Genomic DNA, 18,814 nt, shown 5'->3' with positions numbered 1-18,814 from the left:
CATAGAGAGAGAGGAACAGCACCTCGAAGTGACCAGGAAACCCGGCCATGGAGCGGGACTGGGACTGCCAGCCCTCAGGGAAACCGGCCATGGAGCGGGGCTGGGGCTGTGACACCTCAGGGAAACTGGCCATGGAGCAGGCCTGGGGCTGTGACAACTCAGGAAACCGGCCATGGAGCAATGCTGGGCTTGGGACCCCTCAGGAAACCGGCCATGGAACGGGGCTGGGACTGCCAGTCCTCAGGAAATCCGCCATGGAGCAGGCCTGGGCCTGTGACACCTCAGGGAAACTCACCATGGCAGCCACCTCCAGAGCTTTTGAAGTACTTGTTTCTTGGTTTAATGCCCTTCAAAGGATCAATCTAGCATCTTTGCATATGAGCATGACATACAAGGCTATTTAAAATTGAGTCTGATCCAATCATCAAAGATAATGGATGTTACCTCTAAACTTACCTTTTCGTGATTGCCAAACAATATGGAACTTGTCTTATGTCTGACTTAAAATATCCAGAATGCAAAATTCATTCTCAAGACAGGAAAAAAGAAAACAATGGAAATAGGATATAGGCAATCTTCAAAAGGTGCAGAGAAGGAAACAAACATTAGAAAACCTTAGAAAAATTCGGGTTTTTTCTTCATCTTCTCAGTATTTGCTGTTTGAATGTTTGTTGTCTTACTTGTCCCTCTCAAAGCAAGGCATGTTACAGCTTTATTGTCTCAGTGCTGTATTTCCCCAATCGCTGACTTGCCATTTCAGCTCTGGTTTATTGGAAATATACAACAAGGGACTCTTCATGGAAGAGAGTTGCACAAGCCTCTGGATTCCTCACCATTCACCTCTGCCAATGCTCACACTAATCTCCTAACACACCTGAGCTTCCTGTCTTTCTGTCAGAGAAAGATTCAGCTAAAGTCAAGGAAACAGGGCAGGGGGAGATGGAAACCTTCCCTTGAGATGCTTTTGGGAAGGCCTGCAAAGACCCTGCCTTCCCCTGGAACAGAGGTGGTCACGATGCATGGTGTTGGCTGACTTGCCCTAGGTGCCCCCTCTATTCCAGAAGGACTTGTGCCCACTTCATCTCTTGTCTGTCCCTCCAGTTCCAGGGCCTCAAACCTGCTCTGTAAGGTGCTAAACCTGTAAGTCAGCTGTAAGTTTTCAGAATAAGGCACTGAGCATGGCTCTAGCTAGTTTGTTTAGTCAGGTTTACAATATATTTTGAGAAGAAGAAGGAGCAGAGAAGGTGTGAAAAATGCGTATTATATGATTGGCTTTTCGCAAATATTAAAATTAATACTATATGTGTTATGTTGGAAAGTTATGTTGTATTAATCCTTTTTTGTAGTCCTATACTAATCTTTTAAAGTAGTGTGGTGAATATCGTTTTAGGCTACAGAAACTGTGTGATGTAAGATACTTTTTCTAAATAGCTCAAGCGGAGATAGCAGTAACAAGACACCAAAACTCTAAGAGAAGAAATATTGCCTCCTTATCGGGAAGAACCAGACTTTGAGGGACCAAGACAATTGATTTACAAGATGAGGGAGGGGTTGACACTAACAAGAAAACACCCATTGTTTGAAAAGAATTTTGGCATCGTGTATGAGATATATGAATATGCAACAGGCTATTACTTGTAAGGGTTAATCCTTTGTTAGCAAAGTGTGTTCTGAGGCAGAGCAGAGCACCCAGACATCTGTAATTCTTGGCCTTTTTTATTGTCCTTTATTGTCCTAACTCTTAATTGTCCAAATTCTTATTTCACTAATTTTTATTACTATTTTTGTAACTAATTTATTACTTTTAAAATTTTAAAACAAGTGATTGGCATTTTACACAGAAGGGGCAGATACCACACAAGAATCCAGCACAGTCTCCCCAGCTTTTTCATCTGGCTTCTATGAAGCACAATGCCCAGCGCTTGCACTGCACCGTCTTTTCATGTCTTCTGGTGATCAGAACCATCCCATGGCCAGCCCCAGGATAATCTGGGTGCCAAAGTCCTGTTGCCTGCAAACATCACACTCTATTTTACCCAGCTGGTGCTCATCTCAGCATATTTCCTGAGTTGGCTTCATGAATGTTTTCTTTATCTTGGCAGTTCTAGCAGATGTCCTTATTGCCCCTAAATTCTGCATGCTTCGTGTCCACTATCAGTGGGCATCCTTCTTCCCAAGCTTTGTCAACCTCCCTCTGGGTCTGAGATCAGTGAAACGTGCCCAGCCCTGAGTCTTAAAAGACAATTCTAGCAACAAGTACTTTGCTTTTCTAACACCTGGCCATCACTTCGAGCTTGTAGGCTGCTATGTGTGTCACAGGTTAAACGTCTGTTCTTGGGGATCAGGCTTGGAAGTGTGTAAAGGCCAGGCATGACAGGACGTGTTTTCTTCAGGAAATGGGACGTATGGCCCAGTTTGCAAGAGGTGCCCGCCCGCGCCTTCCAGAGTGCCAGAACGTTCCCGGCGCCATTGCAGGGCTCAGGGCGCTGCCTTGTGGGCGAGAGCCGCCATGACAGCGCGGGCGCCGCGCGGCGGGGCCGGAGGGCGGGAAGGGGCGGGCGGGTGTGAGGGGCGGGGCGGTTCCTGCCCAGAGCCGAGCCCGCGCTGTTCGTGGGCGCATTCCCGCCGCGCTGTTGGGAGGGTGCAGTCGCTGCTCGGGCTCAGGGAGAAGCGTGCGGCCGCTGCGGGGTCCCAGTCCGCAGATCGGGCTGCTGGCCGAGGCTGCAGTGCCAGAGCCCCCGACAGAGCCGAGCTGGCAGTGCCGACACCGGAGGGAAGCCCTGCCATGGCAGCGCCGGGGCCGCTGGGCAGAGCCGGGCTGGCAGTGCCGACACCTGAGGGAAGCCCTGCCATGGCAGCGCCGGGGCCGCTGGGCAGAGCCGGGCTGGCAGTGCCGACACCTGAGGGAAGCCCTGCCATGGCAGCGCCGGGGCTGCTGGGCAGAGCCGGGCTGGCAGTGCCGACACCTGAGGGAAGCCCGGCCATGGCAGCGCCGGCGTCGCTCCTGCCCCGGGGCCGCCAGCAGGAGCGACGCCTGGGACCTGCCGGCAGACCGGCACTGCTTGGCCCTCTTCACTAGATCCGAGAGAGTAGCACCACAGATAGTAAAATGCTGAAAAATCTGATTTAAAACACCAGAGGGAAACCACAGAATTGAAAACAAAAAGGAAGGTCTGGCAAAATATTCAGGGCATGAATGGGAAGACTGAAAAGATACCGAATCTAATTACTTAGATAATCTCAACTATATCAGGAGGAACATGAGGGTGAAAAAACGTTCCAAAAGTTTCGACAATAAAAAGGTCTGCCTGTGTCATTTTGTTAGTACATTAAACTCTGAAAAAGCAGTCAGGTATTTCTTTGTCCAGTGCTATGAATTTAATAGCAGGATTTGTTACAGTTGTCCCTCAAATACCCCACATAAAGGGAATTGAGTGCTTAGATTAAAGGGATGCCATCAGTTAGTAGACGTAGTTTTATGTTTTTTAGTAGTTCTGTAATAATTAGTTATTAAAAGAAGTCATTGTTTTGGCGATTGATGCTGATCTCTGATCCATCCATGCAGATTTCTTGGAAAGGCGATTTTTTTAGTAATAGGCTGTGGGAAAACAGGTGTTTTCTGCTGGTAACTGGAACAAACACGCTCCTTTTTGCGGTAAAAACAAAAGCAACCTTATGACACTGCTGCTTCTTCTCCACATCTCCTAATGACAGTGAGCTACTGGAGCTGGGGCTGATGGCCTAGGATTCTGCATAGCTGTGAGAGGGCTTCCGTCCTGTCTAGTTGGACAGGAGCCATTGAGCACCAGCTCAGCCCTGGACGCTGTAAGGGCTAGCAGGAATGTCAAAGACCAAGGCAGGCTGGGTCCTGAGAAGTGCCCCCAGCCCTTCAGAAGTGGACAGGCTCTGCCTGTCTTTTATGCCTCCACTGCTCCCTGTGCAGAGACATTCAAGAATTCCTTGGGGATCCGAATCCCCTTCAGGTTGGTGTCTTTCTGCCTGGCTCACCAGCCAGGAGGGTACAAGTGCTGTGCTGTGCCAGGCCCTGCCCCAGGAGCCCTTGCCCTGCCCTGTCCCGTGAGTCTGGGCTTCAGCTTCGTGCCCAACTTGGAAAAGCGATGGAGAAAGAGCAGGGACACCCTGGATCTCCATAAGGGACAGCTTTTCATTTCTTTATCAGCCAACATGGGAGGACAACGATGCCTTTGTGGAGCTAGGAGTGAGGCACGGCCAGTGCAATGCCAGGGATTGCCTTTACCCTGGAGGTAGAGAGGAGGCAGAGGAAGAGGAACAAGTTGGGAAGCTGCTCCCAGGGCTCTGCAGGGAAACCACATCTTGGCAAGGGCTCAAAGTGCAAAGAACTTGAAGAGCTTGGCCAGACAACCTTATGTGGATACGCTTTGTCCTCAGTGCCATAAACTTCTTTGCTTCCCCAGGCCCTGGCAATTGCTCCTGTGCTCCTCCTGTGCTGCCGAGGGCACCCACAGGCACTGCTCTGGCCTGAGAAACAGCATAGACAGATGGGAGTGTGACACCTGTGCTGGGCTCGGAACATGTAGGAGTCAAAGCCCCCCTGTGTCCCTGGGCTGGGGGCAGTGCCCAGGCCAGGCTTGGCAGAGCGCGTCCACTGCTGGAGGGCTGGGGGCACTGCTCTGGCCTGGCCTTGCAAGATTCTGTGTGTCTCTGGGCTGTTGTATGGCTACAATCCGGCCAGCTTGAACCCTAGCCCACATGGTCTTACATGGACAAAAACAAAAGACGAGACGCGCTCTTCTGCACGTGGGGATGAGTGTCCTGTTTAATGACTTGGGATGGGACACCTCTGGTCCGGCAACCACCCACGTGGAAAAGACGACATGACATACCTGCAGTGGAGTTTTATACCCAAGTGATGGGGGCAGGAAAAGAGGACCACAGCCAATGGAATACCACTGGGGAGCGGCGAGGGGAGGGGGAACAGACCACCAGGGTGTATAGAAAGGGGGGTGTGTGGGGGATAGACCATGTGATGGGAGAGGGGGAATACTCGACATACCATACTCAGTACAAATTTCCCATCACCCAGTGCAAAACAACAACTAAATAAACTATTTAGTGCAATACAGCATTGGCCTGGGCAATCTTTGACATTCTTGCTTGCCCTTACAGCCTCCAGGGCTGAGTCAGAGCTCAATGGCTCCAGGCTGGCCAGACAGTCAGGACTGGGGCCTTCTCATGGCTCCCCAGATTTGGAGGCCTTCAGCCCCAGCTCTCATAGCCGCAGGCCATTGGGTCTGGCGCACCAAATTCTGTCTGCAGAGACCAGCAGCCACAGCAGGCCCCAACACGCAGCGTGGCAGCAGGCACTGCCATCCTCCTCGCTGGACAGCAGCAGCCCCAGCACATCAAGGTCAATGTACAGCAGCTCCCCTGACTCTGAGGACAGGGTCCATTCCAGACGTGCTGGGCCTGGCCGCGGGCGAAGCCGCTCTGGCCAGCAAGGTCGGGCCCCAAATCGACTTGTGCCCTTGAGGAGTCAGCGTTACAGGAGCAGCAGTACAAGACCAAGGGCTGAGAGACCCCGACGAAGGGAGACACCTGCGCGGGCGTCCCCACAACACAACGGCTCCCTCCAGCAAGAGGTGGCCCAGAGCCCACCTGTCCGCTCCAGGCGTTGCTGTGAAAGAAGCAGCGGGACAGGGCCAAGGGCTGAGAGGCCCAGGCAAAGGGAGCCATCATCGGGGACGCCCCCCAGACGCAGCCGCTCCCGCTGGCTGCTTGTGGCAGCAGGCAGTGTGGGGGATCAGAGCAGAGGCAGGGGGAGGCAGGAGCTGCTCGGCCATGCGGGTGCTGGGAGCCTCCCTCCTGCCCAAGTGGGGCCCAGCTGGGCCAGGGGGCAGCTCCTGGGACAGCCGTGCCCGCAATGGCCCCTGCTCTGCAAGCCTCCAGCCCTGCCCATCAGCCAGGCAGGGACAGAGCAGCCTTGGGGCCGATGCTGCTGCAGGCTCAGAGCCCCGCAGAGCTGCTCATGTCCGCTGCCACTGGCTCTGTCCCCTGCAGCCTGCATGCTGTGTCACCGAGCCAAGGCTGACCCCTGTGCCTCCCCAGGCCCTGGCAGCTGCTCCTGTGCTGCTCCTGCACTGCCCAGGGCACCCACGGGCCCTGCTCAGGCCTGACGCAGAGCAGAACCAGCTGGGGCTGTGACAGCTCTGCTGCTCTGGGCACGGCTCTTGGGCAAAGCACCCGCCTGTCCCTGGGCTGGGCTTGGCAGTGCCCAGGCTGGGCTTGGCAGAGCCCATCCGCTCCTGGAGGGCTGGGGGCACTGCTCTGGCCTGGCCTGGCCCTGGGGTCCCTTGACATTCCTGCTTGCCCATGCATCCACCAGGGATCGGGCTGCTGGCCGAGGCTGCAGTGCCAGAGCTGCCGTGCGCCGTGGCGGTGCCAGAGCCCCCGACAGAGCCGGGCTGGCAGTGCCGACACCTGAGGGAAGCCCTGCCATGGCAGCGCCGGGGCCGCTGGGCAGAGCCGGGCTGGCAGTGCCGACACCTGAGGGAAGCCCGGCCATGGCAGCGCCGGCGTCGCTCCTGCCCCGGGGCCGCCAGCAGGAGCGACGCCTGGGACCTGCCGGCAGACCGGCACTGCTTGGCCCTCTTCACTAGATCCGAGAGAGTAGCACCACAGATAGTAAAATACTGAAACATCTGATTTAAAACACCAGAGGGAAACCACAGAATTGAAAATAAAAAGGAAGGTCTGGCAAAATATTCAGGGCATGAATGGGAAGACTGAAAAGATACCGAATCTAATTACTTAGATAATCTCAACTATATCAGGAGGAACATGAGGGTGAAAAAACGTTCCAAAAGTTTTGACAATAAAAAGGTCTGCCTGTGTCATTTTGTTAGTACATTAAACTCTGAAAAAGCAGTCAGGTATTTCTTTGTCCAGTGCTATGAATTTAATAGCAGGATTTCTTGCAGTTGTCCCTCAAATACGCCACATAAAGTAAGTTGAGTGCTTAGATTCCATGGAAGCCATCAGTTAGTAAAAGTAGTGTTGTGACTGTGGTCACAAGGGTTTTCAGGATGAAGAAGAGACGAGAATGTTGACTCCATGATCAGAAGGCTTGATTTATTATTTTATGATATATGTTACATTAAGACTATACTAAAAAGCAATAGAAAGGAAAAGTTTCTTCAGCAGCTAGCTAAGCTAAGAATAGAAAAGAATGAATAACAAAGATCTGTGTCTCAGACAGAGCAAGAGCCAGCTCTGCCATGAGTGGTCAAGAAATCCAAACACCCACAGGAGACCAATCACCTGTTGCATTCCACAGCAGCAGATAACCATTGTTTACTTTGGTTGCTGAACTGCAGCTTGTCACAAGGAAAAATCCTAAGAAAGGATTTTTCATGAAAGATGTCTGCGACATGTCACCTTTTTTTATTTAGTTAAATTAAAAGGAAATAGTGTTTGTAATTTTCTCTGCTGTACTCATGCCAAAGAAAAAGACAAACACTTGACAGGTTATCTGTTGCCAATCAAACTCCACTCAAGTGCTCCTGTGGAATGCACTGGGAATTTCTTCACCTGTAGAACATAAAATTCTATCATATTACTAAAACAATTCTATAATATAAGAAAATGCAAAAACAATGCAAAGAAAATTCAAGTCCAAGCAGCTGAGTTTCAGGAAAAGTCCATGGCTTGAAGATGTTCCTCTTTGCCATATCTGAAAGTTTCTTTTGGTCCTGAAACAGGCTTGCTACAGAAAGGTCCATCAATATTTATCAAAAGTCCATTGACAGTCTTCAAACAATTTTGAGAAAATTAGAAAATTTCTGAAATGTCTTGCCACAGCCCTTCATTGAACAACTTGGGCTGAAGCCAATCCCTGGCTCCTCAATGCCTCTGAGCTGCTGCCAGCTCTTTCACCCTTTTTTATTCAATTTAAATTTTTTTTTTTTTTTTTTTTTTTTTTGTCTTGTCGGAAAGAGCAGCAGCAGCAGTAGAGGAGCCAGAGAGAGGCCCTTGGGGGCCCTGGCCCATGTGGAAGGATCAGGAACCCCAGACCTGGCCCACTGAAAGGTGGCCCAGGACCAGAAGGGGGAAGCAAAGCCCCCAAACTCAACAGGAGGCTGGGAGGTGGCCCTGGCCCAAGCAACCAAGCCAGACAGCCCAGGCCCAGCCCCCGAGGCAGGCTCTGCATTGGCACAGACCCGCACCCTGCTGCCAGTACAATGGCAGAAGGGGTGACCAAACGCTTCCTTTCCCCAAAATCACCGAGGCATGCCGGCAATGGGAAGACAGAAGCTGTCCCGAGAATCTTCGTCTCGGGTCTGGGGATGTCCTTTCCCCACAGCAGACAAGCGATGCTCGCTTCCTGCTGTGCCCTCTGCCTCTGCAATGCAAATGCACCAGGTGTTCCTCCCATCTGCCTCACGGCACCACCGCCACCCGCTCTGGGCTGGGGACCAGGGGCAGAACTTTCGGGACCCACCTTCCCCTCGCCGCTGGGGCGCGCGAGGGGCGGCAGAGAGATTCGCATCCCCCAGGGGGAAACCCCGGACCAAACACCCCCCAACCCGCCAAGAATGCTGATCTTGAAAACAGGCAGCCGCGCTGCGCCCACAGCCAGCTGTCGGGCCATGCCTCCTCCACGGAAGGACAGGCTGACGCCCTCTTCCCCTGTCCCAGCTCTCCCCGTAGGGGCAGCCCCGGGACAACCCGAAAAACTCGGGGAGGAAGTCACGCTGGATGCAGGAGGCGCCTCTGCTGCTGCCGCCGGCTCCAAGGCAGCCTCTGACGCAGACATGGAGAACGGAGTCCCCGCAGGGGCGGGCAGCGGGGCCGCCTGGGGAGGCGGCGGGGGCGGCGGGGGCGGCACGGGGTCGGCAGCTTCTTCTGCGCCGGACTCTGACATCGGCCGCGGAACCGCAGTCGCAGAAGGCGGCGGGACGGCCGGGGGGAGCGGTGGATCGCTGTTGCCCAGCAACATCGGCGCAGCCGCGGGAAGCGGTGTCTCTGAGATAGATGCAGGCAGGGAAGCCGGTGGAACCGCGGCTGGAGCGCCCACAGGCTCCCCCGGAGGGGCGGCCGCGGGACGGGGCGCGCGGGGAACCGCCCGCACCCGCGGGGCGGGTTGGGGCGGTGCCCGTGGCGCTGGCCGGGGCGGCGCCGCCCACTCCCATCCCCCCTGAGAGCAACCGGAGGGGGGAACAAACGGCTCCGTCTGAGCATGCTCCGAAGACGCAGTAAAAAAAACTTCGGCTGCGGGCGAAACTTCGCCCCCCCACTGTGGTTCAGGGGGGCTGGAAAGCAGCAGATCGTCCCCCTCCAAAGGGTCTTCCCCCGGAATTGGGGGGAACGGGGCTTTCCCCTTGCAGTTAGCAATCCAGGGAAAAACAGCTGCTCTCCGTTTCAAGACTAGAAAGAGCTTCAAAAAGGTTGGATAAATCGAGGGGCATCCGAACCCCCGGTATAAAAAGAATTGGAAAATGGAGCCCATACACTCCCAGACAAACATATCGAGGGCATATAGCACATTCGTAAAAAAACCAAAGAGCTTTGCCCATCGAAAAAACTCATAGAGATCTGTCTCCAACAGGAGAATTCTGTCCTCTTCACCCCATTTTTGCCAGAGGGCAATAAGTTTCTCCTCTGAAGGGGAGAATGGAACCTCATCCTCTAGGGGAGGAGTCCTCCAGATGAGCAGCCACAAACTGCGAATGGCCTCATCTTTAGGAGGGGAAAAACCAACAGTACCTTGTGACAGTGTCCAGGACTCTCTGGCTATCTGCATGGTGCTGCTGAGCTTTCCGAACATCTTCCTGGAGGCTTTTCAGAAGGTTCTCTTTGTGGTCAGCCTTGCTGTGAACTCTGTCCAAATTCGGATCTTCAGTTCTTCAGCTCCTGGCTAGAATCCACTTCTGTGGTCACTTGTGAAGCAACCATCAATGCCACACATTCAGGGTTTACCGAGTGCAGCAATGCTCCTCTGGTGGTCTCACCAAGTGATGATTGTCCTCCTCAGTCAGGGGTCACCAATTGTGACTGTGGTCACAAGGGTTTTCAGGATGAAGAAGAGACGAGAATGTTGACTCCATGATCAGAAGGCTTGATTTATTATTTTATGATATATGTTACATTAAGACTATACTAAAAAGCAATAGAAAGGAAAAGTTTCTTCAGCAGCTAGCTAAGCTAAGAATAGAAAAGAATGAATAACAAAGATCTGTGTCTCAGACAGAGCAAGAGCCAGCTCTGCCATGAGTGGTCAAGAAATCCAAACACCCACAGGAGACCAATCACCTGTTGCATTCCACAGCAGCAGATAACCATTGTTTACTTTGGTTGCTGAACTGCAGCTTGTCACAAGGAAAAATCCTAAGAAAGGATTTTTCATGAAAGATGTCTGCGACATAGTGTTCCGCTTTTTAGTAGTTCTGTAGTAAGTAGTTAGTAAAAGTCATTGTTCTGCCAATGGATGCTGATCCCTGATGCATTCGTGCTGGTTCCATGGAAAGGCAAATTTTTAGTAATAGGCTGTTGGAAAACAGGGGTTTTCTGCTAGTAGGTGGTACAAACACATTGCTTTTTGTGGTAGAAACTGAAGCAATTTCAGCAGCCTGCTCCTTTTTCTCCACCTATCCTAAAAGGAGATCCATGCAGGTTAAAACATGAAACAAACCTCGGGGCTCTGGGCCTGTGCTGCAGGCTCACCTGCCTCTCCCCAGAATCAGCAAAGGAACAGCCAGAGGACACTGCAGTGTTCCTCAACAAAACAACGGGAGCAGAAGGTGGACAGGAGCAGGACTCACGCAGGGCTGAACAGGGAGTAGAGCCTCGTGGCTCTGGGCCTGCTCTGCAAACTCCCCCCCACTCTTCTTCCTTGCATACAGAAGACCAGAGGCCCGAAGTGACCATGTCACTGGAGGAGAGGGACTCCGCACAGACACTGGCCATGTCTGACAGAGAGCAGAAGGGCCCTGGTGCCAGGGAGGCAGGAGAGGGCAAAGCAGCCCTCTGACAGCCTGGCCCAGGGGCTCTTGTGGCAGCAGGCAGTGTGGGGGATCAGAGCAGACGCAGGGGGAGGCAGGAGCTGCTCGGCCATGCGGGTGCTGGGAGCCTCCCTCCTGCCCAAGTGGGGCCCAGCTGGGCCAGGGGGCAGCTCCTGGGACAGCCGTGCCCGCAATGGCCCCTGCTCTGCAAGCCTCCAGCCCTGCCCATCAGCCAGGCAGGGACAGAGCAGCCTTGGGGCCGATGCTGCTGCAGGCTCAGAGCCCCGCAGAGCTGCTCATGTCCGCTGCCACTGGCTCTGTCCCCTGCAGCCTGCATGCTGTGTCACCGAGCCAAGGCTGACCCCTGTGCCTCCCCAGGCCCTGGCAGCTGCTCCTGTGCCGCTCCTGCACTGCCCAGGGCACCCACGGGCCCTGCTCAGGCCTGACGCAGAGCAGAACCAGCTGGGGCTGTGACAGCTCTGCTGCTCTGGGCACGGCTCTTGGGCAAAGCACCCGCCTGTCCCTGGGCTGGGCTTGGCAGTGCCCAGGCTGGGCTTGGCAGAGCCCATCCGCTCCTGGAGGGCTGGGGGCACTGCTCTGGCCTGGCCTGGCCCTGGGGTCCCTTGACATTCCTGCTGGCCCTTGCATCCACCAGGGATGGGCTGGAGCTCCATGGCCCCGGCCTGGCCTCACAGTCAGGACTGGAGCCTTCCCGTGGCTCCCCAGGACACAAGAGCCTCAGCCCCAGCTCCCAAACACGGCCTAACAGGGTTTGCTGATATTGAGCCCTGTTAGACCTTTGAAAGGATTTTGAAAGTAACGTTGTTTGGCAACTCCTTCAAGAAACAAACGTGACTCGCTTCTAATCACTAAAAGGTTTATTGGTTTGCTTGCACTTCCTATAGGGTATCCTTATGCTTCCTTCGGCGTTCCAGAAAATAATGAAAACCTAACAAATTCTTCCGAGAAGTTTCTGAATCCACTATTAGGAGAAGTCTCTACATTCACTATCCTTACATACAGTTAAGTAGCTGCACCTGTAACATACAAAGATGTAGTGGTTTACCTGACTGGACCACACAACGAGATGTTATACACACCGGTACACTAAAAAACGTCTCTTCCCTCTTCATTACAAATTTAAAGCTCTTCTCGAGGTCCTGAATTCATTTTGCATGCACATTCATACCTGCAGTCCCTCCCCAGGCTCAGCTTTCACCCAGGCTTACCAGGGAACAGATGTTACATACTCACCTCAAGCAATAATCTACGTCTGTCTTCCTAACCCTCTTTTTCTTCACTGAGTTCTACCAATCTACAGAATAACTGTGGACCCTCTGCACAAAAGAAACAACCAATTAATAGGCTTAAACGCTTGTGATTGTGCTGCTGCTTCTAACAATCATGACCAACACTGCACTAAAAGCAGAAATCAATTCTTCACCATCCTTCCTGTTCTCCTGCCCCCCACCACACCTTGGCTTCAGCAGAAATGTTCCCTACTGCGGCCTGCTGTGCTAAGAACATGGAAAGAAAGGCAGCAGCAGTTTTCCTCAACATGCTGCAATCTGAATTGCAGTGAAATGGCAGCTCTTTCATTTGAAGCTCAGCACCAGCACCCCCCATCTTCCCCCAGAACTGAGGCCTGCTGAGGCCTGAGCTCTCCATTTCAACACACCCTGTAAATCAGGCTGGCTGGAAGATTGCAGGCCGCTAACTGTGTGAACGCAGCAGTGCCTTTCACCACTGCTATCCAATCAGTCTCATGGAAGGCACATCCTTTAAGCTTGTCTTAAGACTCTATTCTACAAAATAGAACCAGCAATTGTTTTGGTGGCCTGTGCAGGTTTTGGGCACTGTGTATGTTTCCTTTGGTTGTTGTTGTCTTTGTTTCTAAATACAAAATTGACTGGATTCAGAAGAGAAAGCCCCAGATGCATTAGCACAAAGAACCCCAGGGACATATGTGGCTCACAAGAAGAACACTCAAACGTTTCTAACGGTAACACCAGAAAGAGAGGAAAAAGTTAAAGATGATTTAAATACCTGAAAGGATCCAAAATGTCTAGGTAACCTGACAAGGGACTAAGTTTCTGGTAAACTCTACAAGTCCAGATTCCTATTCGGTAATTGTCTGAAAGACAAGAAAGCCAGAAATCTGCTTGGCCTCTATTTTACCAGGACTTTCTCACAGGATTCTACCACAACTTGGACCACAAATAAGGGTGGCAAATTTTTGACTAGAAAACTTTCATAACTAGGCAGCATTTTTTCCTCCTCCCTGAATTCCAGGAAGGGTTTAAAAGGAAAAAAAAATTGAAAAGGGGTTGAAGAAATTCTGTCATACCTCTTAGGCGTTCATCATCTTTGGAGAAGAAAAAAACTCTAGCACTTCCTGTGCGTGGTAAAGAAAGAAACCTAGACAAGGACAAAGGGATTTGAGCATCCTAAATTGTACTATCAAATTCCATGGACATGACTTCAAACTGTAGTGCTTCAGAGAAATGGTATCCATTGAAAAGCTTTATTCCCTAGGAACCCCAAATAGAGCTTTTTTTTTTACAAAACCCACTTTTAAAGAGAAAACTGACCGTGTCTTTGGCTTTTAGCCAAACTCACTTTGGAGTTGGTCAAACCAAAATGACCCAGTTAATTTCTTGTGCTCAACTCTCTCTTCCCATATTCATCTTCACATCAAATGTGCTGCTGGGAGTTTTGACTCTGTGCAGCACAAACGATTTTCCGAGATGACTTTGGTTGCTCAGAGGTGTGCAATGTCCCTTTCCCATTTCCTGAGTTAATATTCCCACAGCATCCAACTACTACAGCCAAGTAGACAACAAAGAGAAATGGAACTTGCGTTTCTTGGTCCTGTTCAATCTCTGACATCTCAGGTTCATCATCACCCTCAGAACTGCTGTCTTGGAAACGTGGATCCTCTTGCCATGTGGCTTTTACTGGCTTTATTGTTCCAAGGGCATAAGGCTCTGCAATGACAGCACCCATAGAGAAAAAAAAGCCAAAACCAGATTCTTCCCCTACTGGTCAGGAAAAATTCCTCCTTTCAAGTGAAATACTTAGAGTGGAGAAGACAGATTTAGGAAGGACAGAATCTGCCCCTGCCAGATTTTCTAAGCTACATCTCTGCTCCACTTTGTTCTAGGGATCCCTTATGTATTCTTAAACATTTGTCATTGCATTCAGAAGACCATGAATACCTTCTCAGATCAGCACAAGTGTGGGGGACTCGTTGCTTTGTGCTGTTGCGTTGGGTTTTTTAATATTGTGGATAACTTCTCGCGGTTTCTTTTCTCTCCTACGTGACTGGGACTCGATTTAATGTTGTTTCATCTTCATTTCAGACGGCCTCATTTTATCTAAGGTTAGGACACCCCAAAGATCATGTGTCATTCCATTTCCTTTTTCTAATGGTCCAAGAGTAGAATTCAGTAACAAACAGAATGCTCATGGATCTTGGGGTCAGCTCCCGGACTTGGCTCCTCCCTCTACATTAACGCACATTTCCTTTAAAATCTTGTTGGGTTCTATGAAACTTGATATGACTGGTGTGTCACCTTTTAACCCGTTTGAGGAATTCAGGGCATGAGAACCAGCTTTTCCACCACTCAGCAAAAACCCCAATGCCTTCTCAAAGCATGCCTTTCAGAATTCCTGAGATGCAAGCAAGAGTTACCTCTCATTAATCTACCACAGCCCTGGCAAGCAGAAATGAAGATCAAAATGCTTCTGCCTGATTACTGACTTCTGCTGCTGAAAATCCCCTGGACCCTGACCTTCTTTACACCGTTTTGCCCTACAGTGCCTGCCAGAAGCTCTTCCTTAGCAATGGCATGTCAGAAGGGTTCTGCTGTTGCCTTCTTTGATGCCCAACTCCTCTGTGCCTCCAAAGAAGGAAAACTTGAAAGTACTCAGCTTCTGAGCTGTGTCGTTCTCAGGCAAAGGTCCCAAATGGTCATCTGGGGCAGAGTCCTGTGCATCCTCTTTGCCCCAGGGTATTTCCTCCGTCTATTCTGGTTTGTTCTTTGAAGGTCCAATCAAGTCTTTCAAATCCGCAGCAATACTGTAAAAGTTGTCTTCAGCCACTTGAGGCAGTGTCTCACTCTCTTCTTTCTTCTTTTTTTGGCTTTACGGAAATGAAATTGTTCAAAGATAGCAACACAGCACACGTCCTTTTCAGAGACAGCTTCCCTAAGAGCCACCTTGCTCTGAATGTCTCCCTAAGCATATCCAAGCCCATTAAGGAGTGGTTCATTATCAAGGGTAAGCAGTGGGGAAACATCACAGGTTGGAGTCTAAAGGCAGGAACAAGAGTCCTTTGTAATAAGCCACATCCTTAAGTGACTTTTCACTGAATACACGGTTACACAGAAATCAAGGTATTTAGCACAGACTTCTTTCCTGCCAATAGAAACATCAAGAGCTGGTATGGTTTTCTCACAGACCTGCACATCTCAAGGTCCCTGCACTGACCGTTCTCACCTTCACTTCCGGCAAGCAACACATGGACTAGAAAGAAAAGATGACACTACGTGCTGCTGTTGGAGGTCCCAGATGAGGTCCGACGTCGCTGGTGCGAGCGGCTGCTCCTGCGGGATGTCCCCGACCATGTCCCCCTACGCCTGGGCCTCTCAGCACTCGCTGCTGTCCTCCTGCTCCTGTCCTGGCGACTCCTGGACCGCACAGTTTGAGTCGAGGCCCGGCGCTGCTGGCGGGAGCGGCTGCATCTGGGGGGCGTCCCCGATGACGTGTCCCTTCGCCTGGGCCTCTCAGACCTTCGCCTTTTCCTGCTGCTCTTGCCACGGTGACTCCTGGACCGGACAGGTGGACTCTGGGCCCAGCCTTGCTGGCGGGAGCGACTGCGTCTGGGGGATGTCTGTGATGGTGGCTCCGTTTGCCTGGGCCTCTCAGCCCTTGGCCCTGTCCCACTGCTCCTGTCACGGCGACTCCTGGACCGGACAGGTGCACTCTGGGCCCGACCTTGCTGGTGGGAGCGGCTGTGTCTGGGGGATGTCTGTGATGGTGTCTCCCTTTGCCTGGGCCTCTCAGCCCATGGCCCTGTCCCACTGTTCCTGTCACAGGGACTCCTGGAGCGGACAGGGGGACTCTGGGCCCGACCTTGCTGGCGAGAGCGGCTTTGCCTGCGGCCAGGCCCAGAACGTCTGGAATGGACCCTGTCATCAGGGTCAGAGGACCTGCTGCATGTTGACCTTGATCTGCTGATTCTGCTGGTGTCCAGTGAGGAAGATGGCAGCACCTGCTGCCACGCTGCGTGTTGGGGCCTGCTGTGGCTGCTCGTCTCTGGAGAAGGCGATCGGGAAACCAGCACCAATGGCACAGGGCTGTGGGAGCTGGGCATGATGGCCTCAGATTCTAAGGAGCCATGAGCAGATTCCAGTCCTGACTGTCTGGCCAGCCTGGGGCCATTAAGCTCTGACTCAACCCTGGAGGCTGTAAGGGCAAGCAGGAATGTCAAAGGACCCCCAGGCCAGGCCAGGCCAGAGCAGTGCCCCCAGCCCTCCAGGAGCGGATGGGCTCTGCCAAGCCTGGCCTGGGCACTGCCCCCAGCCCAGGGACACAGGGGGGCTTTGACTCCTACATGTTCCGAGCCCAGCACAGGTGTCACACTCCCATCTGTCTATGCTGTTTCTCAGGCCAGAGCAGCGCCTGTGGGTGCCCTCGGCAGCACAGGAGGAGCACAGGAGCAATTGCCAGGGCCTGGGGAGGCAAACAGGCTCATAGCACTGAGGACAAAGTGTGCCAGAAGGTGGTTGTCTGGCCAAACGCTTCTGGTTCTTCCCGCTTTGAGGCCTTGTGGAGACACAGGTTCCCTGCAGATCCCCAGGTGCAGCATCCCAACTTACCCCTCTTCCTCTGCCTCCTCTCTGCCTCCAGGGTAAAGGCAATCCCTGGCATTGCACTGGCCATGCCTCTCTCCTAGCTCCGCAAAGGCATTGTTGTCCTCCCATGTCGGCTGTCTGATGGAGAAAGGAAGAGATGATGAATTTCTGCTGCCCTCCCCTCACGGAGATCCAGGGTGTCCCTGCTCTTTCTCCAGCGCTTTTCCAAGTTGGGCACGAAGCTGAAGCCCAGACTCATGGGACAGGGCAGGGCCAGGGCGCCTGGGGCAGGGCCTGGCACAGCACACCACTTGTACCCTCCTGGCTGGTGGGCCAGGCAGAAGACACCAACCTGAAGGGGATTCGGATCCCTAAGATGAACATTTCAACAGGGAATTCCCCACTGTCTCTGCACAGGGGGCACTGGAAATATAAAGCACCAGCGCTCATGGCCTGTCCCTGCAGGGCAAACACAGGCAGGGTGAGCGAGGCCCTGCTGCTGCTGCTGCTGCTGCTGCTGCTGAGCACCTGCTGTGCCCCAGGGCTGAGGGGAGGGCTCCAACCTGGATGCAGTCCCTGTGGAACCAGGCCCTTTTGCACGTTGGGCACACCAGGGTTGTGAAGGTCTTTCTGTCCTCCACAGGCTCCAGGCAGATGGGGCAAATGGTGTCCGGCTCTGGAATCACCTCCACCTCCTGCTCTGGACGGTGCTCAGGGCAGAAGGACCTGGAGGAAAATGGATGGGGAAAGTGAGAAATGCTGGGTCATTCCCCAGGGGGGGCCACAAACAGAGATGAGGTACCTGAACGGAGTAACGTATACATTGACACAGCCGCCCTCCTTGGCACAGGGCAGGTGGAACCATCTGTCACACTCCGGCACAGAGCACATGATGGTTGCCCCGCTCTGGCCGCAGACGCAGCAGTACTGGAAAGAGCCAAGCAGCCCCATCAGCAGCAGCAGCAGCCTCGAGGGCTCCCCTGGCAGCCCCACGGCTCCGGGCAGGGCGCAGGATGTGGCCGCTGCCGGGTCCCAGCCCACAGAGCCGCCTGGTGGAGGAGGGAGGCTCCTGTGCCAGGGCCTCTGTGCCACAGCTGCTGGGAGCCAGACTTTGTCGCGGCTGTTGGGCCGGCCTTTCTTTCCTGCTCTCTGCGCTAAGCTCTGGCAAACCTCGCCAGGCACAAATCTCCCTGCTCTTGTCACGCTCTCACCTTCTGTGCCGCCCGCCGGACTGCAATTAGGAGATCCCGAGGGAGAAAGCCCATGAGTCCAACGTGGTGGTTCTCTTGGCGAGATAGTAGTGTGGCGAAGAGCTGCAGGCAAGGGGAGGAGCTGATGAGGAGAGGGCGGCAGGAGCTGCTCATTGCAACGGTGGAGGGAGCGCCCCGAGTCACTCACCATGCAGAACACGTGGGCACAGAGCCCACCCTTCTCCAGTTTCTCACCGCACATGTGCGGGTCAGCCTCGGCACGGCGACACAGCATGCAGGCTGCAGGGGACAGAGCCAGTGGCAGCGGGCATGAGCAGCTCTGCGGGGCTCTGAGCCTGCAGCAGCATCGGCCCCAAGGCTGCTCTGTCCCTGCCTGGCTGATGGGCAGGGCTGGAGGCCTTGCAGAGCAGGGGCCATTGCGGGCACGGCTGTCCCAGGAGCTGCCCCCTGGCCCAGCTGGGCCCCACTTGGGCAGGAGGGAGGCTCCCGGCCCCGGCATGGCCGAGCAGCTCCTGCCTCCCCCTGCCTCTGCTCTGATCCCCACACTGCCTGCTGCCACAAGAGCCCCTGGGCCAGGCTGTCAGAGGGCTGCTTTGCCCTCACCTGCCTCCCTGGCACCAGGGCCCTCCTGCTTGCTGTCAGCCATGGCCGGTGTCTGCGCTGAGTCCCTCTCCTCGAGTGACATGGTCGCTTGAGGTGTTGGTCCTCTCTCTCTCTATGGGAGGAAGAAGAGTGGGGGGGAGTTTGCAGAACAGGCCCAGAGCCA

General features: G+C 53.4%; 1 long non-coding RNA gene across 2 annotated transcripts; it reads right to left on the bottom strand.

Moving 5' to 3' along the window:
* Positions 1-11,839: 11,839 nt before the first annotated feature.
* On the bottom strand, positions 11,840-16,320 carry LOC136561548 (uncharacterized). 2 transcript variants are annotated; one of them, XR_010784362.1, is made up of 3 exons: positions 13,026-16,312; positions 12,234-12,316; positions 11,840-12,016 (listed from the first exon to the last, which is right to left on the bottom strand). It is a non-coding gene; the product is annotated as an uncharacterized lncRNA (long non-coding RNA). The 2 variants fall into 2 exon arrangements; XR_010784361.1 differs by having other exon boundaries at positions 12,234-16,320.
* Positions 16,321-18,814: the final 2,494 nt, after the last annotated feature.

This window comes from Molothrus aeneus, chromosome 12, assembly GCF_037042795.1.
Source record: "Molothrus aeneus isolate 106 chromosome 12, BPBGC_Maene_1.0, whole genome shotgun sequence".
In the NCBI taxonomy this organism is placed as follows: Eukaryota; Metazoa; Chordata; class Aves; order Passeriformes; family Icteridae; genus Molothrus; species Molothrus aeneus.
Note: the sequence above shows the minus strand (reverse complement) of the source record. Positions and strands in the feature narration are given on the sequence as shown.